The sequence below is a fragment of the Octopus sinensis genome, linkage group LG1 (genome assembly GCF_006345805.1).
Source record: "Octopus sinensis linkage group LG1, ASM634580v1, whole genome shotgun sequence".
Classification (NCBI taxonomy): Eukaryota; Metazoa; Mollusca; class Cephalopoda; order Octopoda; family Octopodidae; genus Octopus; species Octopus sinensis.
The window spans coordinates 94,996,235-95,023,734 of record NC_042997.1 but is presented as its reverse complement, the minus strand read 5'-3'; the positions used below and the strand labels follow the sequence as shown (position 1 = coordinate 95,023,734).

The 27,500-nt window shown below is 33.5% G+C and overlaps 1 long non-coding RNA gene across 1 annotated transcript in view; it reads right to left on the bottom strand.

The window, feature by feature from the left end:
* Positions 1-11,937: 11,937 nt before the first annotated feature.
* The window catches only part of LOC115217110, a 137,175-nt gene continuing 121,612 nt past the window's right edge, over positions 11,938-27,500 (bottom strand). Inside the window, exon 2 of the long non-coding RNA XR_003882158.2 lies at positions 11,938-12,117. This is a non-coding gene — a long non-coding RNA (uncharacterized LOC115217110). The remainder of the gene's footprint in view (positions 12,118-27,500) is intronic.

The following is a 27,500-nucleotide window of genomic DNA, read 5'->3' as shown; positions in this document are numbered from 1 at the left end:
GTCTAATGGAATTAAAAATTATTTTTATGCATTTGTGTGCATTTAAAGTAATTAAATATTATTTTACAGAATAATCGAATTAAAATTTTTTTGATTAAAACCCTTTCTAACATGGAAGTATCCAAAGAGCATTTAAGGCACATAATGCTTTATGAGTACAAAAAAGGAAACTCTTCAGCTGAAGTGATTCGAAACAAACACTCAGTTTATGAGAAAGAATGCTTGAACGAAAGAACCTACAGAAGATTGTTTGCGAAATTCAGAAATAGAGGTTTCAGCCTTGAAGATGAAGATCGAACAGGACGGCCAGTTGATTTTGATGATAAGCTCCTTGGGGCATTACTTGAAGAAAATCTTTCATTATCAGTTGAAGAATTGGCAATAAAGCTTTGTTCAAGCCATACAACTCTTCATCGTCATCTTCAACAACTTTATGGTTTATGGGTGCCTCATGCATTGTCCGAAAGCAACCGCAAATCCCGAGTTGACGTTTGCTCTTCTCTCCATTCGCGCGAACCCATTTCACCCTTTTCGGGTAGAGTTGTGACCGCTGACGAAAAATGGATCTTCTATCGAAATGCTTAACGTCATAAACAGTGGTTTCGTAACAGGGAAAAAGCTCAACCACAACCGAGAAGGGAACTTCATAGAAAAAAAAGGTTCTTCTCTCTATCTGGTGGGATTGCAAAGGAGTAGCTCACTTTGAATAGTTACCGCCTAATTCAACAATCAATGCTCAAGTCTACTGTATGCAATTAGAGCATTTGAACCAAGCTTTTAAGAAAAAATGACCCGCTTTAGTGAATCGAAAAGGAGTGATATTTAATCAGGACAATACGCGACCCCACACTGCAAAGATCACGTCACAGAAGATGGAAGAGCTTGGTTCGGAAAAAATGTCCTCATCCACCTTATTCTCCCGACATCGCTCCTTCTGACTACCATTTGTTTCGTAGTTTACAGTATCATTTGGAGGACATAACTTTCGCAAGCCAGAAGGAGGTCGAAATTGACATTGCAGAGTTCTTCGCTTTGAAACCAAAAGTGTTTTATATTGATGGTTTTAAAGAGCTTGTAAATAGATGGAAGGAATTTATAGATGATCAGGAAAAGTACATTGATAATTAAATTTCAATTAAATATAACATTTGATCACTTGTTTTCTTTATTAAAAATTCGCACAGAACTTATGGGATGACCTGATATATAAGTGACCTGTACAACTGTTTTACTCTTTCTTTTAGCTCCTCTCATATTTCTTGCCCTTCCCTACATTCTCATTCCTTTCCCTCCTCTTTTAGCTCACTCAGTTCCTTTCCTTTCTTTTTCTCTTTTTCTCGTCCTATCCTACTTGATAAACCCCTCTGCCCTACCTTTCTCCTCTCCTTAAACGTGACCGTTGTCGCACCAAGCCTGACCGTTCTTTCTTGGTTCGAATACCATCCGTGTAGCATCGCTTATATTCCTTCCCATGAATTCCAAGACATATGTTCCTGCCGTAAGGCTTCACTTCTACTCACGCCAACATAATTTAATTCGTCCTTAGTGGAGAGACACATGTTGTTAATATCCTGTTGTTTGTATTTGTAATTGTGTAACATTTCTCCGTTTTTTCTGTTCTTGTTTTCTTATACGTTCGTTTGCTTTCTTCCAGAGAATCTTTAACAACGTCGATAATGATACCAAATTAGAAATCGAGTATCCGGATGATTCCAGAATCACCTCTCTGCTAGATTTCCAAATGAAGATCACTGAGAAGGGTTACATCTACACGAATTTTTATAGAAAAGCAACCAGTTGAAATCTCTTCGTATATTACGAATCATCCCTGCCCACTAGAGCCAAAGCTGCATATATGCAGAATGAGACCACACGTATAAGAGACAGATGCAGTGAAGCAACGGACAAAGTGGTTCCTCGGGAATTCAGCACACAACGGCTATCAACCATCGGTAGCTAAAGGACTGCGTCCCCAAAATACGAAAGTAGCTAAGAAATCTTATGACAACAAGTCGGTAAAATGCTTCCTTAATCTGCCCTGCTACGGGGGCTAAGTAGAATATGAAATAGTCTGCAGTAAATGGAGCATTCTACACAGGGATTGCGACTAGAAAACTGCACAAACGAATAAAGGGGCATATCCACACTGACACTTAATAAAAGAAAAAGCACCTTGGGAAATGCGAACCCCAAAATTTCACATTGTTCATCAGGGCAAACCAATGCAACAGGGATAATCTCAGAATTACGGAAGCCCTCTTTATAAAGAAATTGACACCAGCCATGAACAACACGATGAAACAACATAGAGCAGACTTGTTGCTATAGCAACACTAGTCTGCATATGTCACCTTTCTCTTGCTCCCCTTATCCCCTTCCTTCACACACATCTGAGCAACGACTTTTTCCAACTACTGCTTTTTCCAAATATTCTGAAGAAGGTGTCCCACCCCGAAATATAGAAATGCATGGTAAAACTGTCACTATATTTGGCTTTCTTTTCCTTTGTATCATCACGCATTGTTCCGGCCTTCCGCAACATGCTTCTTTAAAATATCGACGTCTTCTTCCTATCTTTTCTCTTGCATTTTCTCCCTTTCACACCCACCCTCTCTTCCCCCTCTCTATTTCTCTATCTCTCTTTCTCCCTTTCCCTCGCTACACGTCTTCTATGATGATATCTGTTTGTTTTTATTTTGCCTTCCGTTTCTACTCATTTTATTCCTCTCTGCTCTCTTACAATTTTCTCCATCCTACTACTAACACGTAACCCGTAGACATCGTCATGTTTTATTCTCTTTCTCCTTTGCCTTTCACGCTGACCGCCGAAGGGACTGGTCGATTTTTCTCTCATCTCCCACTTTCAACCTGCTTCGCTTCCCACCCACACGGTTCAGTCCCACTGCGTGGTACCCTGGGAAAGTGTCTTCTACTATAACCTCGGGCCGAATAAAGCCTTGTGAGTGGATCTGGTAGACGGAAACTGAAAGAAGCACTCGCACATATATATGTATATGTGTATGTGTGTGTGTCTGTGTGTGTGTATCTGTGTTTGTTTCCCCACCATCGCTTGATAAAAGATGTTAGTGTGTTTACGTCTCTGTGGTCGATTTATTGAACTAAAGTCTGCTCCAGCATGGCAGCAGTCAAATGACTTAAACATATAAAAGAATAAAATAAGATGTACACAGTATATATATATGTATATATATATATATCGATATATATATGTGAGTATGTATATATATGTACACACAAGTGTATGTATACGTATATATATATATATATATATATATATATATATATGTATGTGTGTGTGTGTGATAACCTTACATTTAATGTCCTTATTAATGAGTATCTACAATTGTTTCAAAGGTTTTCCCCATGAAATTATCCCTAATATTCCAACTATGAAATCACATACACAGTAGTTGATTATTTTAACCTATCTGTTTCGCTTGTATTAAAACCTTTTTATTATTTTAGTATCTCCCTGCGTTTCTCTCTAGATACATGAGTTTTCAAGTAAATGGGTACATGCTTTAAAATATCTCCTGTTTTCCTTGCCAATATTTTTAGCAAATTTATTTCCAGTAAAATCGTTTTTGACAGTTGTAGGAAACGCATTCAATTAGCATTGAAGACAATCTAATGCCAATTATGGTATTGTATAAATGAATTTAACAAGACAGGTGAACGGTAATGCAAAGATATTTTGTTGGTCAGTCTGACATAATTTTCTTCCACTCATCATCATTTCAGTTTTGATATCATTCCTACTATCATGTGAACTATCGATAGAGATTGTATTGTTGATACCAGAAAAGGGTATCTCAAAGGGTAGCTCAAGGCAGTTTTAATTTAATTGATTTTCAAGAAAGCGCATACATCTCCATGTCAGTTTTGGTAAAGATGTTTTGGGAAATGATATTGGATCAATATAAATGACAAACATTCGGGCTTATACAATATATGTATGGATGGATGAATGGGTGGATCGGTGGATCGGTGGATGGATGGATGGGATTGATGGATGGATGGAAGGATGGATGTATGTATGTATGTATGTATGTATTTATACACACGCACACATATATCTGGACATACACAAATACAAATTCACACCCCCACACGCTCTCTCCTTCTCCATCTCTCTCACATTCATGTTTATATATTCATGTGTGTGTATATATATATGTACATGTATATACATGTCTATATGAATGTATGTGCGTATGTATGTAACTGAGTGTGTGTGTGGGTGCAAGTGTGTGTGGGTGCAAATGTGTGTGTGGGGGGTGCAAGTGTGTGATTGTAGACATGCATACATGCAGCATCTTAGTCCGAATCAAGCGAATACTATTTAGGAATGTTAAATGTAAAGGTATCATAACGATTGCAAAAAGATATTCGAGACCAAATCAAATATATTAGATAAATCATAAAATATATGTTCACTCTTATACTTTTTTATAGTTTATCTAATAAGTGTATGTAATAGAAAGCACTTAACTTTCATATGGGTTTCAAAAATCTGTGATACTCTTACAACTAATGACATATAGAAAAACTATAAAAACTCGTAAACGCTCACCTAATTTGATTAATACCACAAATTCTACAATGTAAATATGCTACATTTTGAGCATAAGACGAAGCCTTATACATTAAAATGCTGGAACATTTATCTGAATGACTACAAATAAGCAAACGATTGAGAAGGATCCTTTCATCAGAGAAATATGTCTTTCTTAATTTCCGAATTTGATGAAAAGTTTACTTGAAATTACGTTATTGTAGGATATGCTCAAAATTTCCGACTGATACAGAGAACCAAAAGTTAAACGCAGAACCCCCTACCTCCAGTTTGACATACACGCCACACAACTTCCTCAGTCTTTCCTCTTCTGATGTGTTTTACACTATAAAAATAGCCAAATTTTTTAATAGGTTTCCATACTATTTGTAAGTAGGAAATGTTTGTAATCCTTCCTGAGAAAATATTGTTTCGAATAGATGATGTAGGATAAATTCATAATACTTTGGGATACTTTGGCTCAGCTTAATTAACATACTCCGTCTGCTTATACTTCTTTAGTCAGATCACAAATCGATTTAATTAAATCAGTGAAGGCTTGTACGAGGATGATTCTCTTTTCACGGTTGTGAATTTAACACTTCGAACGTACTACAGACTGTAAACCTACTTTTAAATCTTTAGTTTTTTGACTTTGATAACGTTAAAACAGATGTAATTTGGGATTCATCATTAGACCTTAATACAGGCTTCCTCTACGCATACCACAAGACAAATATAAACCTGCAATAAGAAATGTAATCACTAACGGTCTAATTATTAGTAAATTACGAAAATTTCTATTAGAATTTCTCAACGTTTTGCAAAGGAACTGAATATTAATGATAATACAGATAACTATAATGAAGCATTTGAAAAAAAGAGAAAATATTCAGAATATCGAAATCCGAATACGTAAACCAAGCATGTGTGTATAAAAGAATCATATGTTCGAAATAACACTATGTTTCTGCCTTAGCAACAGCAACCAAAAGTTATAGAAGGTTAAAACAGTTACTAAAACTACATCAAATGTTGCTACGTCTAATTGCAAATGAACGTTGGATTCTTATTAATCGCTATATCAGAATAGTAAAATATTAATATCAGTATAACAATCAGGGGAAAACAAATCATATTACGAATAAACAAACTCAGAATGACAAAACTACAGAAATGTTAAATACCAGTCAAAGGCATTTACGTAGAAATCGAGTGTACTAACTCATTTCTGAGACTACTAATTACAGGTATACCTTCCACGTCTACAAAAATAATTATAGTAAAAGCTAAATTATGAGTGACACGACTAAAATCTTCCACTGTATTTCATGTTAAATTATGCAGGAAAGACGTATCACTTGGGCTAATTTGAATTGACTTATGGCTAATAATTTGTATTATGTTTTGATTATGTAATATGATTGTAGGTTATAACATTGCATAACGATTTTATTCAGGATATCTTAAATAAGCATATGGATAATTCCCCACTCTTGTTCTTTTGAAACATATATATATATTGTCCAGCAACCAAGTTATTTTCAGGCACATTGATTGACATTCGATTTGCTTTCTCTGAATTTACAAATGTCATCATTACATTTATAGATTCATTCTCGGAGAGAATTATGACTGTGAATTCTCTTCTCACCATAGTGTTATGTTTATTCTTACCCTGGCACTCACTGAAATATTAATGTCGGTCCACATAAACCTATAAAACTATTTCATTTTAATTTATCTACACCCCTCCTTATAAGTCACTGAGAATTTTTTTTATTTTAGTTTTTTTTGTGCAATATTATTTCATATATAAATCCATTTAAAGTTATGAAAAAATTTTCTGGTTGTTATTACAAATGCAGAAATAATTTTTGTATTGCTCATCATTGTTCTCTATTTAGATTATCATAAGTACCATAATCGCCACTAGATCAACATAAGTTATCTCTTTTACAACTTAGGAGTGGCGCAATATTGAATGTATTTTATTGCAATATATGAAGCATTGATTACGGAAGAGATTAATAAATATATGTTAGATAGATACAACTTTATATAATATGTCTTTTATTACTTCAAAGAAAGGTTAGCTTTTCTAGAAATAAAATATATGAAACAGAAATTACACTTGAAAGTTGATCAGAGGTTGTATCGTTATATTAACTTCTCTTTAGTATGGATAAAATATTGTAGTTGCCAATCACTCAAACGGAACTGAAACATAATTAGAAAGGCAAAGATTATAATTATATATAAAAATATTAGTACATTGGATGCATGCGGGACAGAGTGCATGATTCTGTTTGCGTGCTTGTGTGTTTTTTTTTAATAATTATATTTCCAACTTCAGTATTATGTAATAACATTTTAACGTAATGGATATAATTTTGAAATAATATTAAATCTTTCACATGAATTCATAGTTTCATTTTATATTGAGGTTTTCCTATAACTGCTCTACCGAAAGGTGCACACAATATATCGTCAACAGCAGCTTAATCTATAAGAATCAAGTATGTGATCAAAACAAATCGTTTCAACTTACAATTTATTATTGAGGTCTATTATATATACAAACTCATACAAAGAACCATTCACGAAATAGGAATGTCAATCACTTGTTAAGTTTTCTTTAATATTTTACTGATTGTCATGGTTTACATTGATTGATTATTGGCACTATGCTTTTACAAACGATATGAGGCTGTGTAAAGATGTATGGTAATCTTGATATTTCGATAAAGTATAATAGTTGAAAGCAACTGTGATTCTTCTCAAAACATTTATAATGGATGATGAACACTCCTTGGGTTCTAGAAAACAATACACAAAACAATATATGAAATTTTGTGCATGCAAAAACAACATGCGGGGCCTTATTTTATTGAAGTGTTTTGTACATTTGGCATGCGTATTGTTATCAGTATACATTACAAATATATGTAACTGGAGGATGGAAAATAAACATTTTTATAAATAGAATTTATTTCATAACATTTGCTGTATTATAAGCTTGTGTCATTTGGAATACCCAGCGATATGCTTATGTGCTTGTAAAGAATACATTCGTAGCTCCCACAATGAGACATCTTGCCTTTACATTTAGCAACAAAAATATTCTTTACTTATCCATCACATTTCTTAATTTCAAAAAGGTTCGTGTATATCTCCGAATACAGATATAAGAACGTTATTGCAAAAATGAGAGATAAAAAATTAAAGTAGTAAACCCTTTTTTCGAATTTTCTCCCATACTAAAGATCAAGAGATTTAATTCTTCCATTAGTGTAAAATAGAGAAACTTGTATTCTGGAATCTATTATTAACACTTGCACTAAATGATGTCTACATTTTATGTTAGCAAGAAACAGTTGTTTTTTGCTAGGTGTTGCATATATGCAATCTGAAGATCATAAATATAAAATATATTCGGCAATAATTGTCGGGCTTTGCAACAAAAAGATTTCAAGAATTTGTATAGTTTTTAATTTCACACATAAATTTCAGGTTATAATATTCCTTTACTTTATTTTTCCTATCTGTAATATTTAGTCTATTAGATTTGCAGAAATAATTTAAAAGGTGAGTTATATATGAAGTAAATTTGTATATATAAACATCTAACATATGTATAGTGATAAAGAAATATAGTCACTAACAGCAAGTGTTTCTTGCATATAATGGTTTTAGAAATAATTCAATCACAATGCTCTATATCTATCTGCGTAATTTTATCAACCCATTAATAATGCAATATCCATAAATATGTTAATGAATCCTTCATGTACATAAATATTTCACATTTAACATAGCAATGACAAGCGTTTTAATTATCAAGTGGTGTTTCATAAAAAAAATATAGCAATATTTGTAACTAAATAATAACCAAGTAACTGCACTAAAAACACCAATAAATGTAGTAATAAAAACAAGTTCAACAATAATTACACCAGCATATTGAAAAGAAAACAGCGGTAGTTTCATCCGCATCAGCAGCAACAACAGTGAAAACAACCACAATTGTAAATTTAACTCCAGGAACCACAACCATCCAAAATATTCACAGTGTCTTCAAATAGTCTTCAAAATTTATGACTTTGATAAACGCAAGTTCATATAGTAGTAGCTTTTTATTTTATCATTGTTCCTGGAGACGTTATGAATGTTGTTTCAGATGTTGTCAATGCTGATATAGTTTACTAAGCAAATCATTACTGAAAGAAAATTTAATAACAATATCACCAAGATTGAATTTGTTTTACTTAATACAATCATTATTTTTAATAAATAAACAATTTTAATAAATAACACTTCCTTTTACTATTCTCTCATAAAACCAACGAACACGATATAATTTTCTCTGAAACCTTGATTTTTTTCATCATTATAATACTGTTTTACAATAGGTTTTAATTACTGTACACTGTGTCATCCATTTCTAGACTATGTTAATACTGTGGATTAATATCATGTTATATTTGAATAGCAGCATGGATACTATTACAAAAAGAAAAACAACAAGTTGTTTTACATTCTCTTCCGGCAATGTACACACTTAATTTCTGTACAAATATCTAATATATGAAACACCAAATGCTAAATAGAATTTTAGATTTGGTGAAGTCGTCCATGTCATGTCATTTCATGTTTAACCTTTTCCAGACTCTTCTACATTTATATATACACAAATCGATGTATACATTACTAACAATATACACAGGTCTGTATACATGCAGAAATGCTTTGTCATATGCATATATATGCATATATATATATATGTGTGTGTGTGTGTAAATATATAGTCATATCTATATGTATATACATATATATGTATATGTATGCATATACATATGCATATATATATGCATATGTATATATACATATATATATATAAATATATACAAAACGTTTGCTATATTTTCAAATAAACATACTGAATATTAATACATTTGTAAATTTTTAAGTTATGCATATACGAAGGAAACTGTGCACAAACTTATATATGTCATCTGTATGTATTAAGTTATATATAATATGTATATAATATATATGCTTGCATACATATGTAAATATAAATATATACCTAAATATATGTATATAAATATATGTATGTGCATATGCGTATTCTGGAAACAGAAAAACGCTTTTGCACCTCTGTAAATTTGTATAATCCTTTACATGTGAATTCGCTTACTTAGGTTTCATGATTTCTATTTACACTTTTACATGTCGGATATATCCTACCACTAGTTGAATAAACTATGTGGTAACTTTTCTTCGAAAATGCCATATTATGTCGCTTCTTCTCACACTATTCGTCTGGCAGTTCCGTACCCCTAGTCTGACTTGCATTGTTGATAGGTTTAGGATTTCTCATCCAGCTAAATACTAGCGCTCACATCCAAACAGTTGTTCAGTTTGAGTGCTAGTCTTCTCCTTGCATTCACCATTATACTGTTATGAGAAACCTCAAACATAGAACTCAGCGTTAGAAATAGTACACACTTCCGTTGTGGACGTTCTCTTCAGAAGTCGACTCCTTGTTCCCTCCTCAGTTTCCCGTTCTGCTTCTTTGTGTTCCTCATTTGGGTCTATGAGGAGGTTGCGTGTACATCTGTAAATAATATAGATGACGCAAGCAATCAATGTAATCGTCCCAAGCGTAAGAATAATACCAAAACGCATCTTTTCTAGCGTGCGTTTGTCTACATTCATCCGGCGATAATACTCCTGAGCAGGAGATAGGTTTGAAACCGGACGTTCCATATTGATGTGGGGGTCTAGATTTAAAACGCGGTGTGTTATGGATCCTCTTGGCCGGATCAAATCGCTGTGGCGAATACAAAACAGTTTCAAATGACATAATAATAATACAATAACCACATGCTTTTTAATGGATATTCAGCGATTTACTTTATGCTAAATTGACTTTACATAGATTAACTTTGAAGATTCTTTTTCTTATGCGAACGTCTATACGCATTGATATTGTTCTTTCCTGTTTATCTCTACACACAGCTCTCAATTAAACGAAACTGCCCCCATTTTTATGCATACATAATGAACTACAACTGACGCTCTTGTTTCATCCAAAATCATTAAACTGGTTTCTATTATAAAACTGAATGCATATACTTTACATATGCAGTTATACAGACTGAATTAATTTATTCAACAAATATAAATCACTATTGAATAATGTTATTTCAGAAATCGTTTTAAAATGTCCGCGCAAGCTTGTTTCATGGGTTATATTTATAGTGTGCTGCGTTATATTTCCAGTTACCTATATACATATACATATATACATACATATATATACATATATATATATATATATATATATATATATATATTATATATATTATATATATATATAATATATATATATATAATCACAGTGTGGGATATAATATACAACAGATTCCGTGAAAGGGAAATCTAATAAGGTATGGACATGGAATTGATCATGAAAATAGGGTAATTAGAAATGCATAGGAAAGTAACAGTTAATAATTGATTCATGACTATATAAACACGGTCTTTAATATATACATGTATATATGTACACACACACACGCACACATATAAATTATATATATATATTGCGTTAGCACACTTTCTCGTTTTTTGAAAGTCTAAGTCGTGCGTAGTTTTGTCGTGTGTAAATATTCTTTTCAGATTCTCCGCGAGACGCTTTTACTCCATTATTGGTTAAGGGAGAATTCAGGAAACTTCAGATTTTGAAATTTTATAATTATCTGTGTGAACCAAATAAATCAGTAATTATATTTCACCGACTTCCTTTATATAATATAAAGCAATATGCAGACTTCAATGTGTTTTCTCGTGTAATATATTTATTTGTCTTTTTATGTGTATGGAAAGACTGTCCTCACAAAACCTTTCTGCTTTGAGGTCGTTCAAAATCCTTAGCTTTTATGCAGATATATGTTTATTAAAAAATGTTCATATATTGGTATATATATGTTGCGTTACACGTACTTGTATGTATATATATATATATATATACTTATTTACACAATCAAATCTGTATGCTTCTGTATATTTTTACGAAGATATATACATGTATATTTATATATATATATATATATATATATATATATATATATATATATATATATATATATATATATCGTACTAATATGATTGATAATATATGAATATATCTTATTCGATATTTGGGAAAGAATACAAAATTTTTAAATGCAATTAAATAATAGAAATAATTTCTACAGGGATTCTTCTTGCGAATACGCAATGCCCTATTGATCAATAGAAATGTTTTAACTAAAATAGTACGACATCCACAATTTGCTTGATTCTGCAGAATATTTTGTTTTCTTTTTTGTTTTTGTTTTTGTTTTTTTTCAAGTCGAGTTGTTTGATCTAGTGTGTCATCTATATTGATGATGCCAGTGTTGCAAGGAACAGTTTACTGCTAGGCTTTTCATTGTGACGATCATCTGAGGAACCTTTGATTCTATCAATCCAATAATTTCCAGATGCATGAGCTGAAAAATAGAAATTTAGAAAGTAGAAAATATATAGAAATTGATAGGTATGTGAGATGAATTTAAATAAATGTCAATCATCCAAAATGCAATTCTAAGGCATGTAAATTGTATATCTAGATGTCTTCAATGATAAACATAACAGCACAGTACCCAAAAACAAGCTTCAATGCACATTTCAAATGTTCATACTTTATATCATTTAACCTTTTATTTCTTTCAGTCATTATACTGCGACCATGCTGGAACAACATCTTGAAGAATTTTTGTCGAACGAATCACCCCTAATATTGTTTATACACCTTGTACTTATCGATGTCTATGCCGAACGTCTAAATTACGAGAACAGGATCGCACTAACACAGGTTGTCAAGTGGTGGTGGAGACAAACACAGGCAAGGACATAGATCTATCTGTCGTTCTATCTATCCATTTATCTCACTCTCTTTCTCTCTTTTTTCTCTCACCCTCTCATTCTCTCTCCCTCTCTAAACACACATATTTACATATATATATGTATATATATATATATACATATATATATATATATATATATATATATACATGACGGCCTTCTTTCAGTTTCGGTCAGCCAAATCTACTCGCAACGATTTGGTCGGTATCAGGATATTGCAGAAGACACTCACGCACGATGCCACTCAGTGGGACTGAACCCAGAATTATGTAGTTGGGAAGCAAACTTCTTAAAACACAGTTAAGCTTTCGCCTATATATATATTCATAATCACATAGTAGTGCTCAATATGATTTGGACATAAACTCGGAATACCGCCGTCAAGAATGGATACACGTGAAATCTAAATCGTGCTGACAGGGAGGTTGTAAAGGAGATAAACAAACTTAGGCATTGTACCGAAAGTAAACATATTTATTTCAAGCTTACTTCTAACTTCATTGCTATCTCTCCCTCTCCCTCACTCTCTCTGTATATGTGTGTGTGTTTATGTGTATGTGTGTGTGTTGGATGCCACTATATATATATATATATATATATATATAAATATAAATACACACACACGCACTCACATTCACCCATACACATATATTTACATACAAGTACCCATACTTGTGTAAGCGTTTTTGTATATGTCTACAAGGACATGTGTGTGTGTGTGTGTGTGTGTGTGTCTGTGTGTGTGTGTGTATCTGTGTATAAATGGAACACACATATATTAGCAAGTATGCAACATAAACTTTTGAATTATCAAAATTACGTCCGCCCCTAGCGGATGTGTTACAATTACTACCCAATGAGAAAAGATCCGTATGAGAATGGAAGATGGTCTCAAGAATTAAGTGTTCTTCAAAACTGACATACCATTAAAGAGAATGGCTGGTTTATTGACAGAAGATAACAAAACAAACAGTTATATATGTTTCTATCTCTATAGACGTCATCAGCATAACAATTGTCTTATCCTTTTGGAACTAAACAATTAAAATTTAATCAAATAATCAATAGAGAAAATGACAATGCATGAGAGGAAAGGCGTTCATACAAAATTCCAAACGTTTATAAACCAGGCAAGGATTAGAAAGTAGAACTCATTTATAGCCTTGATAAATTGCAAGAGTGAAGCAAAAGTGTGCACTGGGAACATAGATTTTATGAATTATACACATACACTGACGCTGAACTCCCTTCCTACGTGTGTGTAACCTTGTGTATAACTGATTAATGGACTGTCAGATTAAACTATCATTCTAGCAACCCTATGCAAGACAATTCATATTCCATATTCCTCTTAAGTACACAAATAAATTAATACGTGCTCTTATGAACTATCCTATGCTATGCATGCACGACATTCATTTAGAATCCATTGAGCAAAATTTTATAAAATCTACACAATGATCTAAAAGAGCCAATCAAGTTGACGGGTATTAGGCTAGTGATGGTAGTAGTATTAGTAGTAGATTTAGGCGGCGATCTGGCAGTGGTGGTGGTGGTGGTAGTACTAGTAGTAAATAAAACTATGCATTAAGAGCGAAATAGTTCAAGAAGTCTCTCTTTCTCCATTCCTAATATGTTTGGCACTTACGTTTTTAACCAGCGAGTTAAAACAGAACTAGATTTGAACATTATAATAACTATTAGATAATCAACCATATTTCCTATGTGAATGATTGCAATTTGTATGCTTCAAATGATAAACAACTTCATAGACTATAGCAGACAGGACATTGTTACGAGATTTGGTTTAAAAACGTGCGACAAAGCATCTTCGAAGAAAAGCAAATTTAATAGGAATATTAATATCTTGCTACATAAAGGCAGTGAGATAAAAGACGTTGACCAATTGCAGGCATACAGATACTTAGCAATAAATAAACTATATAAGGTAGAACAGACAGAATTGAAAGAAAATTAAGAAAGGAAAATCTTGGTCGCATTATATTAACCCTTTAAATGTTTGTTCCAGTAATAGTTTCCAGTTATATAATGTCGAATTGGACACTAAGCGAACTAGCATGACTAAACATTAAAATAATGACTACATTTAGAATTCAGTATCTAATGACTGATAGAATTATATTTACATCAGTCTAATATCTGATAGAATTAAATTTACAGCAAATATAAGCTGGTATACGGTATTTATAACTATAAACTATTATGAAACCGACACTGTTGGTCTACAATATACGTCTCGTAGTAAATAGTACAAAAATGACAGCATTACCTTTGGAACATGAATAATACAAATGGAACTAAAGAATTAAAATTAAATCAAATAATCAATAGAGAAAATGATAGTGCATGAGAGCAAAAGACTTCATAAAAAATTCCAAACGTTTATAAACCAGGACTGGTTTTCATATTTTAAGATTAGCTTACATTCATGAATACTATACGAGCTTGATGGTACAAAACTTATCAGGTGTTGTAAGCATTAAAATTTATCATTTTAGTGAAATCAGACAGTGGGTGATGTGAACACTGAAGAGGGAATTTGAAAATGACTTCAAATTACCGGAAGGTAACTTGAAATGGGGGTGAGGTCACTTGAAAGTCTTACGGTAACAGAAAATATAAATGCAATGCTTCTCACGGATATGGAATAATATATAATCAAGGATATAACAAGAAAAGAAAACCATAAAAGCAGAGTGAGCTTCTTGTACTCATACGTCATGTCGTTTCGTAGTTCCCTGAGTTTTTCTCTCAATACAGAAAGAGTTGTGTCCATCAGTTTTCTTCTGTTGAGGTATAATTTTTGTTGCATTCGTACTTGTTCGCTATATTGTGTAGTATGCAAAAACCTGATCCCTTTATACTTCCTTCTCTTTCTTGTCCTAAAACGTTTGCAATAACAGCCGGAAAAGATAAAACTTATGTTCTCAGATGTATTCTTAGAACTGTTGCTAAGTCTCATAGAGACGTACTTACGTTATGTCGTGTAAAGTAAACATGTGTCTCCCTTTTGTCTAAATGCTGGAAGATATGATTCCAAACGACAGAATTCGTCCACCACTCAAACTTTTATCGGTACATTGTATGTGTGCTTATATTGATTTTTTGGTTGTCTGATTGTAACAAACCCTTAAAACAATTCTCAAGATTATTATTCCCTAAAGAAATATTAATATATCTCCTAGGATGCGATTGCAAATAAACTGATTGAGGATATTTTTTTCTCGGTGTAAAATTATTTCAAACAATGTTTGTCTTAAATTGATTTATCTCGCTGCATCGTCATATGAAGCAACATACCTAAACATGACTGAAATGTGAAAATTTCTCTTGCAACATAAAACTGCGTTTTCCATCTGAACATGATATAATAGTCTCCAGAGTGTAAAAGGATCGACTATGCACTATATGAAAATTGTACTTAAGTAGATGAAAGATGTTACAATCCATTCTCGACGAGCTACATGAAAAAAAAACCCGAACATGGCAGCAGCAAATAATGATAATAAAAATAATGACAATAAGTATAATAATAATAATAATAGTAGTAGTAGTAGTAGTAGTAGTAGTAGTAGTAGTAGTAGTAGTAGTAGTAGTCGTAGTAGTAATAATAATAATAATAATAATAAGAAGAAGAAGAAGAAGAAGAAAAAGATTCATAACAGCAACAAAAACAATAATGATAATAATGATGATGATGATGATGATGAGGCTGAGGGGGACAATATACAGATAGCTATAATTCGTAGGCGTCTACATATAATGAAATGATTAATAATAGTAATGATAATAACAACAACAATAATGACAATAATAGTAATACCAAATATTGAACAATTATAAAATAATAATAATGACATGGCGGCAGCGAATAATAATAATATTAATGATGATGATAAATATAAGGACCTGGAAATAGAAATACAGAAAGTAGCGTCTTAAAGCGAGTACTGTTCCTGCTATTGCGGGTGCCCCAAATATGATGAGAAAGGGATATCAGAAACATCTAGATAATATCTTCGGAGAATCATGTCTCAGAGAAATCCAAAAGATTGTGCTGACATGTACTGCCCATATACTGTGAAAAGCCCTATCAATTTAAATGTCTGTGTTGTATTACATGAAGGTATTTCGCTACTGTCCCTGCCACACCCCCTCCCCAGTTTTTCAGTCACACTGTAACATGTCTTATCTTTCACCCACCCTAGGACGCTGAGTATGTTTCGGCGAGTGATTGTAACATACATGCAGATTAAAAGTAAATAATAAGAGTAATAATAATAATATCGAATGTTGAACAGTTATATAAAATAATAATAATAATAATAATAATATAATAATAATAATAATAATAATAATAATAATAATGATAATAATAATAATAATAATAATAATAATAATAATAATAACAATAATAATAATAATAATGATGATGATAATAATAATAATAATTTAAAAGGCTTGAAGTAATTCTTCACAAAAGTAAATAGACGATACGAAGAGGGCGATGCGATTGCAATAGATATTTGATTGGCTGAACGATATAATAATAATAATAAGAAGAAGAAGAATAAAGATAATAATAAGGAGATATATATATATATATATATATATATATATATGTGTGTGTGTGTGTGTGTATGTATGTATGTATGTATAATCATTTTTTTTCCATCAGTAATTAAAAATAAAACAAGGTAAATCGGTTCTTTTCAAGAAGTCACGGCTCTCAATGATCGCTTGCAGTAATAAACACATTTGACCTCTGCTGACCCCAAGGGTGTGAGGCTACTTTTGTCGGCTTATCGCACAGTAATGCCCATTACTGATCTCTTCCCCATCTACCGATTCTATTTACAAACCTGTGGAATTTAATCTATCCATCAAGCTGTCTCTCTTGCTTCCACTATTCCTTTGAATACACACATATTTATGATCATCTCAAGTACAAGACAAAAGTTGAGACGAAACAATATTCGATAATTTCTTTTAATAATAAATGGAAATAATAATGATGGTAATAATGGTGATGGTAGTAATGATGATAATTTAGCCAAAACCAATGTCAGATCAGAGGAAATATTAACAATGACAAATCGTAGTATAAAATGAAAGTAATAATATCGGTAATCATAATAATAATGCAAGGAAGCGGTTGGAATCTCACTATGCTTTGATTGATGATACATCTCGTGATGGTGTCCCAGTGAAAACATTGGTAATTGTGCAACCTAATAACCGCTACCTCATATGAGTGAAAATAAAAAAAAATATTGTGAAATACTGATAATAATGAAACTGAAGCCCTTGATGGAGAAATTGTTACACCCGGCAGGCTCAGAGATACTGGTCCGACACCAGCCTATCATTATCCAGCAAGGGACCACCACACACGGCGTAGATAGAACAAACGAATCAATGCTATGGTCATGGAGTATTACTACCTGAGCAACCCTGTAGACGAAAATGGAGTTCATCTTAGCAGATATCGACAACGTATGATCAATGGAGAGAAAGAGCATTGTTTCAATTCATAGAACAGAGATTATATTACCAAGCTAGAGTAATAAGATAAACTTGTTGTTTCACATGAGTAGAGCTCGAAGCTATCAAAAGACGGGCATTAGGAAACACCAGCAGAGGAAACAATGAAAATATAGTTCCTACTGATAAAAGTAATCGCGTAGCAGAAAACAGAGGTGAAATCTATAATAAACCACAGGAAAGGAACAGTGATAGCTTGCTCGATGAGAGACATATAGATGGTTTGGAAGAAGATAACAAAACTGATGGTGACATGACAGATGGGCAAAATGTAATCTAGACAGAATAAAGGTAAGACTACAGGAAAACGATAGTGACATTATTTGCAAACTTCAAAAGGTTGATTGGTGGAAATTAAACCAAGAAACGAAATATGTCAATGAAATTCTGAAATACATCAGACGAAAAACATCACAGAAACAAATTATTTGTTCGAGGCAGCAAGTATTGTTGTAGCGGGAAATGTGGGTGCTGATGTCAAGAAAAAGAAATATAATGGGAGTAAAGACAGAAAAGATCCATGGTGGAAAAGAAGAATATGCTCTCGAAGGACATTTCTGTGTTAGACCAAAAAGAAAAGGGGGAGGTTAAAAGTGGACGAAATTACTGGGCGCTGAACAGGAAGTATAATATTGAAAGACAGGGCCTACAAGGGATAATGGAGGAACTGAAACAGCGCCCCGTTGCAAAGGAAGCACAGATGGTTAGATAAACCCAGAAAATGATGGGATATTAACAGACTATGTTAATCAGAGTAGATCAGAAGTGATTCTACAATGAAATAAATGGAGAGTGTACAGATAAAAAGTCGATAGCTGATAACGTTGAAAGTCAAAGGTTTAGAAAGATATCTGGAGCAAAGACAAGAAGCACAAGAAGAATACTGGATAGTTGCAACAACTGAAACAAACAGTAGTCTGTCCAAACCAGGCAGAACTGGTGATTTCAGTTAGGGAATTGAAGGAAATCTGCACAGAAATGAGCAACTGGAAGGCCCTGGGACCAGATCCAAGGCTACTGGATCAAAAGATTTAGTGAATGTCATGCACGAATAGCTGCACAACTCAACACCTTGTTAAATTCCGACCAAGTAACACCAGAGTGGTTGGCAATGGGTAAGACAGTGTTGTCGTTGAAAAACATCGAAAGGCAACACGGTAGACAATTACAGGCCGATATCCTGCTCGCCAAGCATGTGGGAATTATTAACTGAGATGAACCGACATCTGGAACAAATGGAGTCTTGACACATGAGCAGAAGGGTTGCAAGTGTAAGTATAGAGGTACCAAGGATCAACTCCTAGCAAAGCCATGTCACAGATGGATTATCGTAAGGCGTACGATATGATCCCACATACTTGTGTTATTGAATGTATGAACCTATTTGGTATTGCATCGAATGTTGGGCGATTGCTTGGGAAATGTATGGCGAAGTGGAGGACGGACCTGACAGCATATGGGCACTCTTAGGGAAAGTTAATATCGAAATAGGAATTTCAAGGGGACTTGTCGCCCCCTTTAATATTTGTTTTATGTTTTATTTCCCTCAGTGTAGAATTAAGGAAACCAAAGGCAAGGTATCAGTTCAGAAATACTCATAGAAAAATGAATCATTTGTTCTAAGAATGAAAAAGAGACAAATTCCTTAATGGAGACTGTTAGACTCTTCAGGAAAGATATAGGTATGGCATTTAGCGTAGATAAGTGTGCAATATTAGTCATGAGAAGGGAACATGTAGTCAACAGCGAAGGTATCCAATTACGAGATAGGCATATATTAAAATCATAAAAAGGAGGAGAGAGTTATAAGTATCTAGGAGTATTTGATTACATAATTTTACAACAGAAACAAAAACGAAATCAGAAGGGTAAGGAAGCTAATGAAGTCAAATCTAAATGGCCTGAATCCAGTGAAGGCTGTAAATCCTTAGGCTGTGTCATTACCCAGATACTCAGCAGCTTTTGTAGTCTAGACAAAAACTGAATAGGCAAAGATAGACAAAAGAACTGGGAAGAAATTCAATATGAATGGAGGACTCCACCCAAGGACAGGAGTAGCAAGATTATACCTACCTAGAAAGGAAGGTATAAGAGGGTTAATATCAATGGAAAACTGCGTCGAGTTAGCTAGAGCAGATATAGACTCCTATGTAGATAACAGTGAAGAAAGTGTGTTAAAAGCTGTTAGAGTCGTAGCAAAATATAGGGGAACCAAAACAACAAACGAACATAAAAACCAGGAAAAAAAAAGGAAATTATCTGACCGGCAGAAGCAGGCGTTGCATGTTAGATTCCCCATGATAGTTTCTGCAAATAGTAGTAGTGAGACATGGTTATGGTGCAGAATGGAAAGCTGAAGAGGCAGAAGAAAGTTTGTTAGTAGATGCACAAGATAAAGCATTAATGATAATTAAATCCAAAATAGACAAAATCCAAGAAGATTCCCAATGTAGATTATGCAAATCAAAAGAGGAGTGCGTTACTCATATAGTAAGTGAATGTAGCGTACCTCCACAGAAAGAATACAAGAAAACACATGACAATCTAAGGAGAGCAATACGCTGGGTGCTTTGTAGAAAGCTAGGATTTAGACCCATGGATAAATGGTATGAACATGAATCTAGTAAAGTCCTAGAAAGTAAGAAATACGAGATGTTGTGGGACCAGACTGACAGAGTAATAGAAGCTAGAAGATCTGATTTGGTGGCAGTAGATAAAGACAGTAGAAAGTGCCAGATAATTGAATTTACAGTCCGAAATTATGAAAAAGAAATATGGGTATAGAAACAAATAGCAAAGTAGTAGGACTTAGCTATTGAATTACAGAGACTATGGAAATTCCGGGTAGAATGTATCCCAGTAGTTATAGGGACATTGGGAACTATCCCTAAAGATCTGAACAGATGGATAGAGGGAATAGGCATAAGACCCAGTTCAGTACAGCTGCAGAGAACAGTGTTACTATGGACAGCTACGATAATTGGGAGGGTTCTTGGCATCTAAGTTTTACTTCCTGTAACCCGATAGCAGTGTTCTTGGTATCTAAAGCAACTTGTTGTGGCCTGATGTTATGATTCTTTTCTTTTCAAATAGTATAATCTGTTGAGTGTAATAATAATAATAATAATAATAATAATAATAATAATAATAATAATAATAATAATAATAATAATAATAATAATAACAATAATAATAATAATAATGATGATGATAATAATAATAATAATTTAAAAGGCTTGAAGTAATTCTTCACAAAAGTAAATAGACGATACGAAGAGGGCGATGCGATTGCAATAGATATTTGATTGGCTGAACGATATTTCGGCAGCACGCGTCTCTTTGTCGAGTTCAATATGAAAAGTCATAAAAATTCAAATTTATATAGAAATTCAAAGCCAAAATCTGAACGAGAGCAACTAGCGTCCATACGTTGTAAAATTCATTGGCCTACGATTAGGCTCCGCACTGGGGTCTAGCGAAACTAACAGGGCTGACAAGCCAATTGTAAGAAGGAATGATGGGCAAAAGCTATAATTTAAATTACGATCTTCCTAAGACACCCGATTGTTTGAGTAATTCCCAGAATTTCCAAATGTCCCATTTCTTATTCGGTGTAACATAAAATGGATCATTTCAATGTACTTGAGTTTGATATTTTAAAAGGATTGACGTAACTCTTTACAAAAGTGAATAAACAATACGAAGAGCGCTGGTTATTTTCGTTCATATTTTAGCTTTTCTGACACACGAAGAAATACTACCAAGGGAGCAAAAGGTATGTACGAAGCGTTCTCAGGGTATCAAGGATCACATGATCATCAATAAAACATTGTTGTGGTTAATAAAAAAAAAGAGAAAACTTGTAATTTCCAGTACATACAGAGATAACCATCAAATTCAATAAACCAGATGACGTTGTGAAAGACCAAAATAATAAAGTCTGATTATTGATCGACATGAGTATTGCTTATGATCATAATATCTCGGCAAAAGAATTTGACAAGCTCGGCAAACATGAGGATTTACTCGTTGAGATCGAAGACTGATGGCATCTTAAGGCGGTAACAATACCAGTGATTGTAAGAGCACTTGGATTGAGCAAAAAAGGAACTCAATATTATTTAAGAATGATCCCTGGCTTAGCATCCATACAGAAATATTCTGAAAAAACAAATATCTTAACAATCATGTTACAGAATGTAATCAGTTAGCAAAAAACGTATAAGCGCATGCATGGTCGCCTAGGTAAAAGAGTGTGCGACATTCCAGTTAATGTGTGCATTCAGAGTAACAGAAAAGTAGAAAGAACACAAGCCAGAGTCTGTAATGGAGTAAAACGATAGAATTTGGTGGTATTTCTCTATAAATATTATAGATTATTGAAGCAAATACACCAGATATGATTGTATTGCGCAGAAAAATAAATAGTGTTAGATCATAGAATTGCAATATTGTATGATCATAAAGTGGATCCAAAGAAACTGAGAAAATAGAAATTATCATAATATACACAGAGTGATGAAGAGATTGTGGAAAACAAAGATGGCAATTATTCCAGTGTACTTGGCACAACACCGAAACTGTTCCCGTTGAGTTTGAAAGATATTAATACTGTGATAGGTACTAGCAACCTGCAGAAATGCAGCACTATATGCTCCAAGAATCCTATGAACGACCCTTGAGATTTTGAGGCGACTTATAGTCTCTAAACCTCACTACAAGGTCCCTACTAACTAAAGTAGCATATAACAGCGTTATAATAATAACTATAACTAGCTGGACCCGTGAAAAGTTCACGGAAAATATAAGCAATGTAAGCATCTATAAATGGTGTGCTTGTACAATGAAAAATGTTTCTCTATTGTGATAGTTAAAGGCAGCGAGCTGGAAGAATTGTTAGCACGCCGGGCGAAATGCTTAGCAATATTTTGTCTGCCTTTACGTTCTGAGTTCAAATACTGTCGAGGTCGACTTTGCTTTTCATCCTTTCGATATCGATAAATTAAGTACCAGTTGCATACTGGTGTCAGTATATTTGAACGGCCCTCTCCCCGCAAAATTTCAGGACTTGATCCTATACTAGAGAAGTATCATTGCGCCTATTACAGAATATACAAAGAAGGGTAAAACCGTTAACTACATAATCCAACCAAAATATCTCAGTTACTCAAATATAAACAGAATTACTATTTGGTCTAAAAATACATTGTACATATTCAGAGAATCCTCTTGGTTTCGTGGTACGGGACGTTTTTCTCGTATTCTTTAATTCTTTTACTTGTTTCAGACATCTGACGGTGGCCATTTTCGAGCACCACCCTTTAGTCGAATATATTGACCCCTGGACTTATTCCCTGTAAACTTTGTGATACTTCTATCAGTCTCTTGTGCTGAACAGCTAAGTTACAGCAACATCGGTTGTCAAGCAATGGCGGTGGGGGGGATAAACACAGACACATTCATATATATATATATATATTTGTGTTTGTATGAGTGTATGTGTGTGTATGTATCTTTTAGTTTTTGTTTTCTTATACATATCAACAAATGAGTAAATTGAGCAACTCTGTGCGGTTGTTCAATTTGCTAGAAATAACAGCCAAATCTCTCTCATACTCTTGAAAGTATTAAAGAAAGGGAAAAAATAGAATATTTTTGATTTTGTTCGGTTCTATGAATTTAATTTTTATTATGCTTTCATCCATTACTTGATACAAGGAAAAAGAAATTGGAAAAATCCTGAGTAGAACGGAGAAATTGTAACTTAACAACAGTATAGAAAGAGAAAGAAAAGGTATATTCGAAAGCCAAAATATATATATATTTTTTTAGCTGATGTGTAATTTAATGATTAAAACAAGTATAATATTTAAATTTCGGAACATAAAGCTTAACATGTTATCTGGTGTATGGCGAAATTCAAATGGGTGTGTGTAGTTGGACTTTTAATAGCCAGGTGTTAATTTTAGTTCAATCGTAGAAAGGAATTCAAAGGAATTCAACCACTCCCACTCATTCTCTAACGCTCTTTGTTTCTCACTTCCCCCTCTTCCTTGCTCGGCGCACGCGTCAAATTTAAGTATCTTAATTTTCCCATTAAGATCGTTAGTGCTTCGGTGGACCGGTAGGCATAGGTTTTGAGAAGTAGTAATGCAACACAAAGGTCGTACTTTCAAATATCTTGTAGAAATTACAAAAGATCTAGCTAAACTTTTTTTTCAAAAAATACTTTCCCTTAAACGTGACACACGCGTCGGATACGTAGAAAACACAAATTGGCGTATTAATAATAACGATAAGATGAAGATCAATAATGGGAAGGATTGTTTCTTAAACAATTACAAAGTCCTTCCCATTACTTTGTTATCGTTATGATTATTTCCTTACTGAAGTTGTTATGCTTGCTACTGTCGCTATTGTTGATGTTGCTGCTTGAATCGTTGGTGTGTCTGTAATTAAAAACGTCGATGCAGTCGTGATTATTGTTGCTGTTTATCTTCTTGCTGCTGTTGTTTTAGTTCATATAAACCCCGTGTATATCAAAGTAGAATAGACGAAAATCAAAAGTTAACCCTATTGCGACATGAAACACAAATACTCGGATGTGTATTTGAGGCTCCTTCGAGGGCAACAGAAATAAAAGGATAGAGTGTAATTATTCGAGCCCAGGTAAATGCTAAGTAATAACATTTATCGGGAAATTTATAGTAACAAAATTTCTACGGAAGAAGAGATGTCTCCAGGTGGGACAAACGAACCCGACAGACACAGAATCACCTTGCTCACCAAGAGTTGCAGGGTAATTTCTCCTTACATACTCCTAATTGTCGGCCTACTTGCGTACTTTTGTTCTTCGGTCTATTAAATATACATGAATGTTGAGTTTAATTGGAACCGGTAATGCGCCACAATAGCAATAACAGGGTAGTTATTTCAAGAAATTACCGGCGGTCCCTAATCAAAACTATTTTGAAAATGTCTAGCCAGTTTATTTTCATCGTCATCCATACTTTCCACAAGGTTGTGGCCACCCTCACTCCTCCGCGATTAATTCACTATCAAAACAAATTGGGAACTCTGGTGTTCTACAGTGCGAAGGGTTTTACCTTAAAGAAAACCTTCACTCTCTCGACCTGGCTTACTCGGAGTACATAATCTACTTTGACCACGAAGCTGCTTCCAACACAGCGTGTGTCACTGCTTCCACATTTTGGCGACGTACGCCAATGAACTACAAACCTCTTTGCAGTTGCTCCCAAAACGTATGCTAGAATGGCTGGTGATCTCCTCCAACTCACTTTTACAAGCTGCTTCTCTTGTATCAAACGTGTTCCTTCCTCGTTTAGCGAGAGGTACTTTGCTTATGGCATCACCTTCACAGCAAAAGAATTGCTGCTCGTGGTGCGTTTCCCCATTGCTTTGTTGTCGTTATGATTATTTCCTTACTGAAGTTGTTATGCTTGCTACTGTCGCTATTGTTGATTTTGCTGCTTGTACCGTTGTTTTGTCTGTAATTAAATACGCCGATGTAGTAGTGATTATTGTTATTATTTTTATTGTTGCTGCTGTTGTTTTAGTTCACGTGTGTTTTTCGTGTAGCTGGTAGTTCTATGAACTTTTCTTTGAACAGCCATATCGAAATTTTCAACTCCCACGAGAAAAAGAACTCTTACAAGACAACAAAAGCATACGAAAATAGGTATATATTTCAACAATTCTGCCATAGCGGGCACAATTTGGAGGTTCCGTTCCGTTAAGTACAGTCCTTATTTAAACTTTTAACAAAAGTCGACAACTGTAATCTATTTTCATAAAAGTTCAACAAAGCTTTGTGGGAGAACAAGTAGTACTAGAAATAAAAACGATAATAATATTAATAATGATGATGATGATGATAACAGCAAAAACTACAGCAACGGCAACAACTCAAGTACACCTTCGTGAATTTAGGTAAGTCTCTGTCGACTAATTCACAGTTATTTAGGATATTGATATTTTAATGATATATTGTCAGTTCCACCTCGGCAGTAGATGCAAGTAAGTAGCTGCAACTAAGTTGAATGACAAATCATTTTTTCCGATTCGCAATCAATTTTTCAATGAAACATTATAATAATGATTTCTAACAAAGGCTCAAGGCTACGAATCTGGCACCAGCTGCTATAATAATACAAGATTCATATTAAATTTGACAAGTTTACGAAGAAATTTCAAGAGTTAATTACCCAATGTACCTGAGGCTAGAAATGATGTAGGATATTCTTTCTAATGAAGAAATTTATGGAATGCCCACAAAACAAATATAGAGATTAAAATGTAGATGCTGTTTGAGAAACACAAGTGCTTTAAACCGAGCGAAATTATATGTATATGTATTCGATAATAAAAATATGACATAAGATTTTAGGTGAGGTTTGCATTTGACAGAAAATTTTCTAAGGCATGTAGTCATGTAGTTTCAGTAAATTGTATGTATTTAATGAAGGTAAATCCAAATATTAATTTTAAAATCTTAGCTTGTATTATAGTGACGATTTTTGAAAAGAACGATATATCAGGATTATCAGGATTATCAATGATGACGAGTTTTAAGAATTTTATAATACATGCACAAAATAAAAAAATGAAATATGTGTAATCTAGGCGTCTTTTTCTTACTTCTTCATTTTAAATTCATTCTTCTAAACCCGCCAGATATTATGAAGAATAGATTATCTCCCTTGATATATCTGACCACTAGGGGGCAAAGCATATTTGAAAATCTGCTGCTGTGAATTTGAAGTCATCCAATAAACTGTCGACGAGCATCAATACGTTGTGTTTACGAAGAAACACTTCTTCCACTACGTTTCGTGAGATTACTTCTTGAAACCAATACCTGCATCCCAAAGTAATACATAAATACGCTCTAAGAAGATAAGAAAATTATATTCCATGAAGTTTTTCGGGGTATGATAATATTTCGCGAATAAGAAATAAATATCGCTTCATAAAATGTTTAGTTTATAAATCTCGGGTAATATCAATCTAACAACTTCTAAAACAAATATGAAATAATACTATACATGCTTACCAGCAAAAAGGAAATTTCAGAACTTCGTAATGTTTGCAAAAACAAACAAATTTTGTGTATTTGTGCAACATCTTCCTTATTCATTAATTACAAATTCAAATTTTTATGCTGCCAATTATTGGTTTCAAATTATGGCACATTAGAAATTTTGTGCTCAGCTTGTACGAATTTTATCGACCACGAAATAATATAAGGCAAAGTCGACCTTGGTGGTCTTTGAAACTTAGAACTTAAAAACGGACGAAATTCCACTAAGCATTTTGCCCGGCGTGTTAAACATTCTGCCTGCTTGCCGCTTTATCCTGCCAAATGTCTTCTGGTGGAATTATG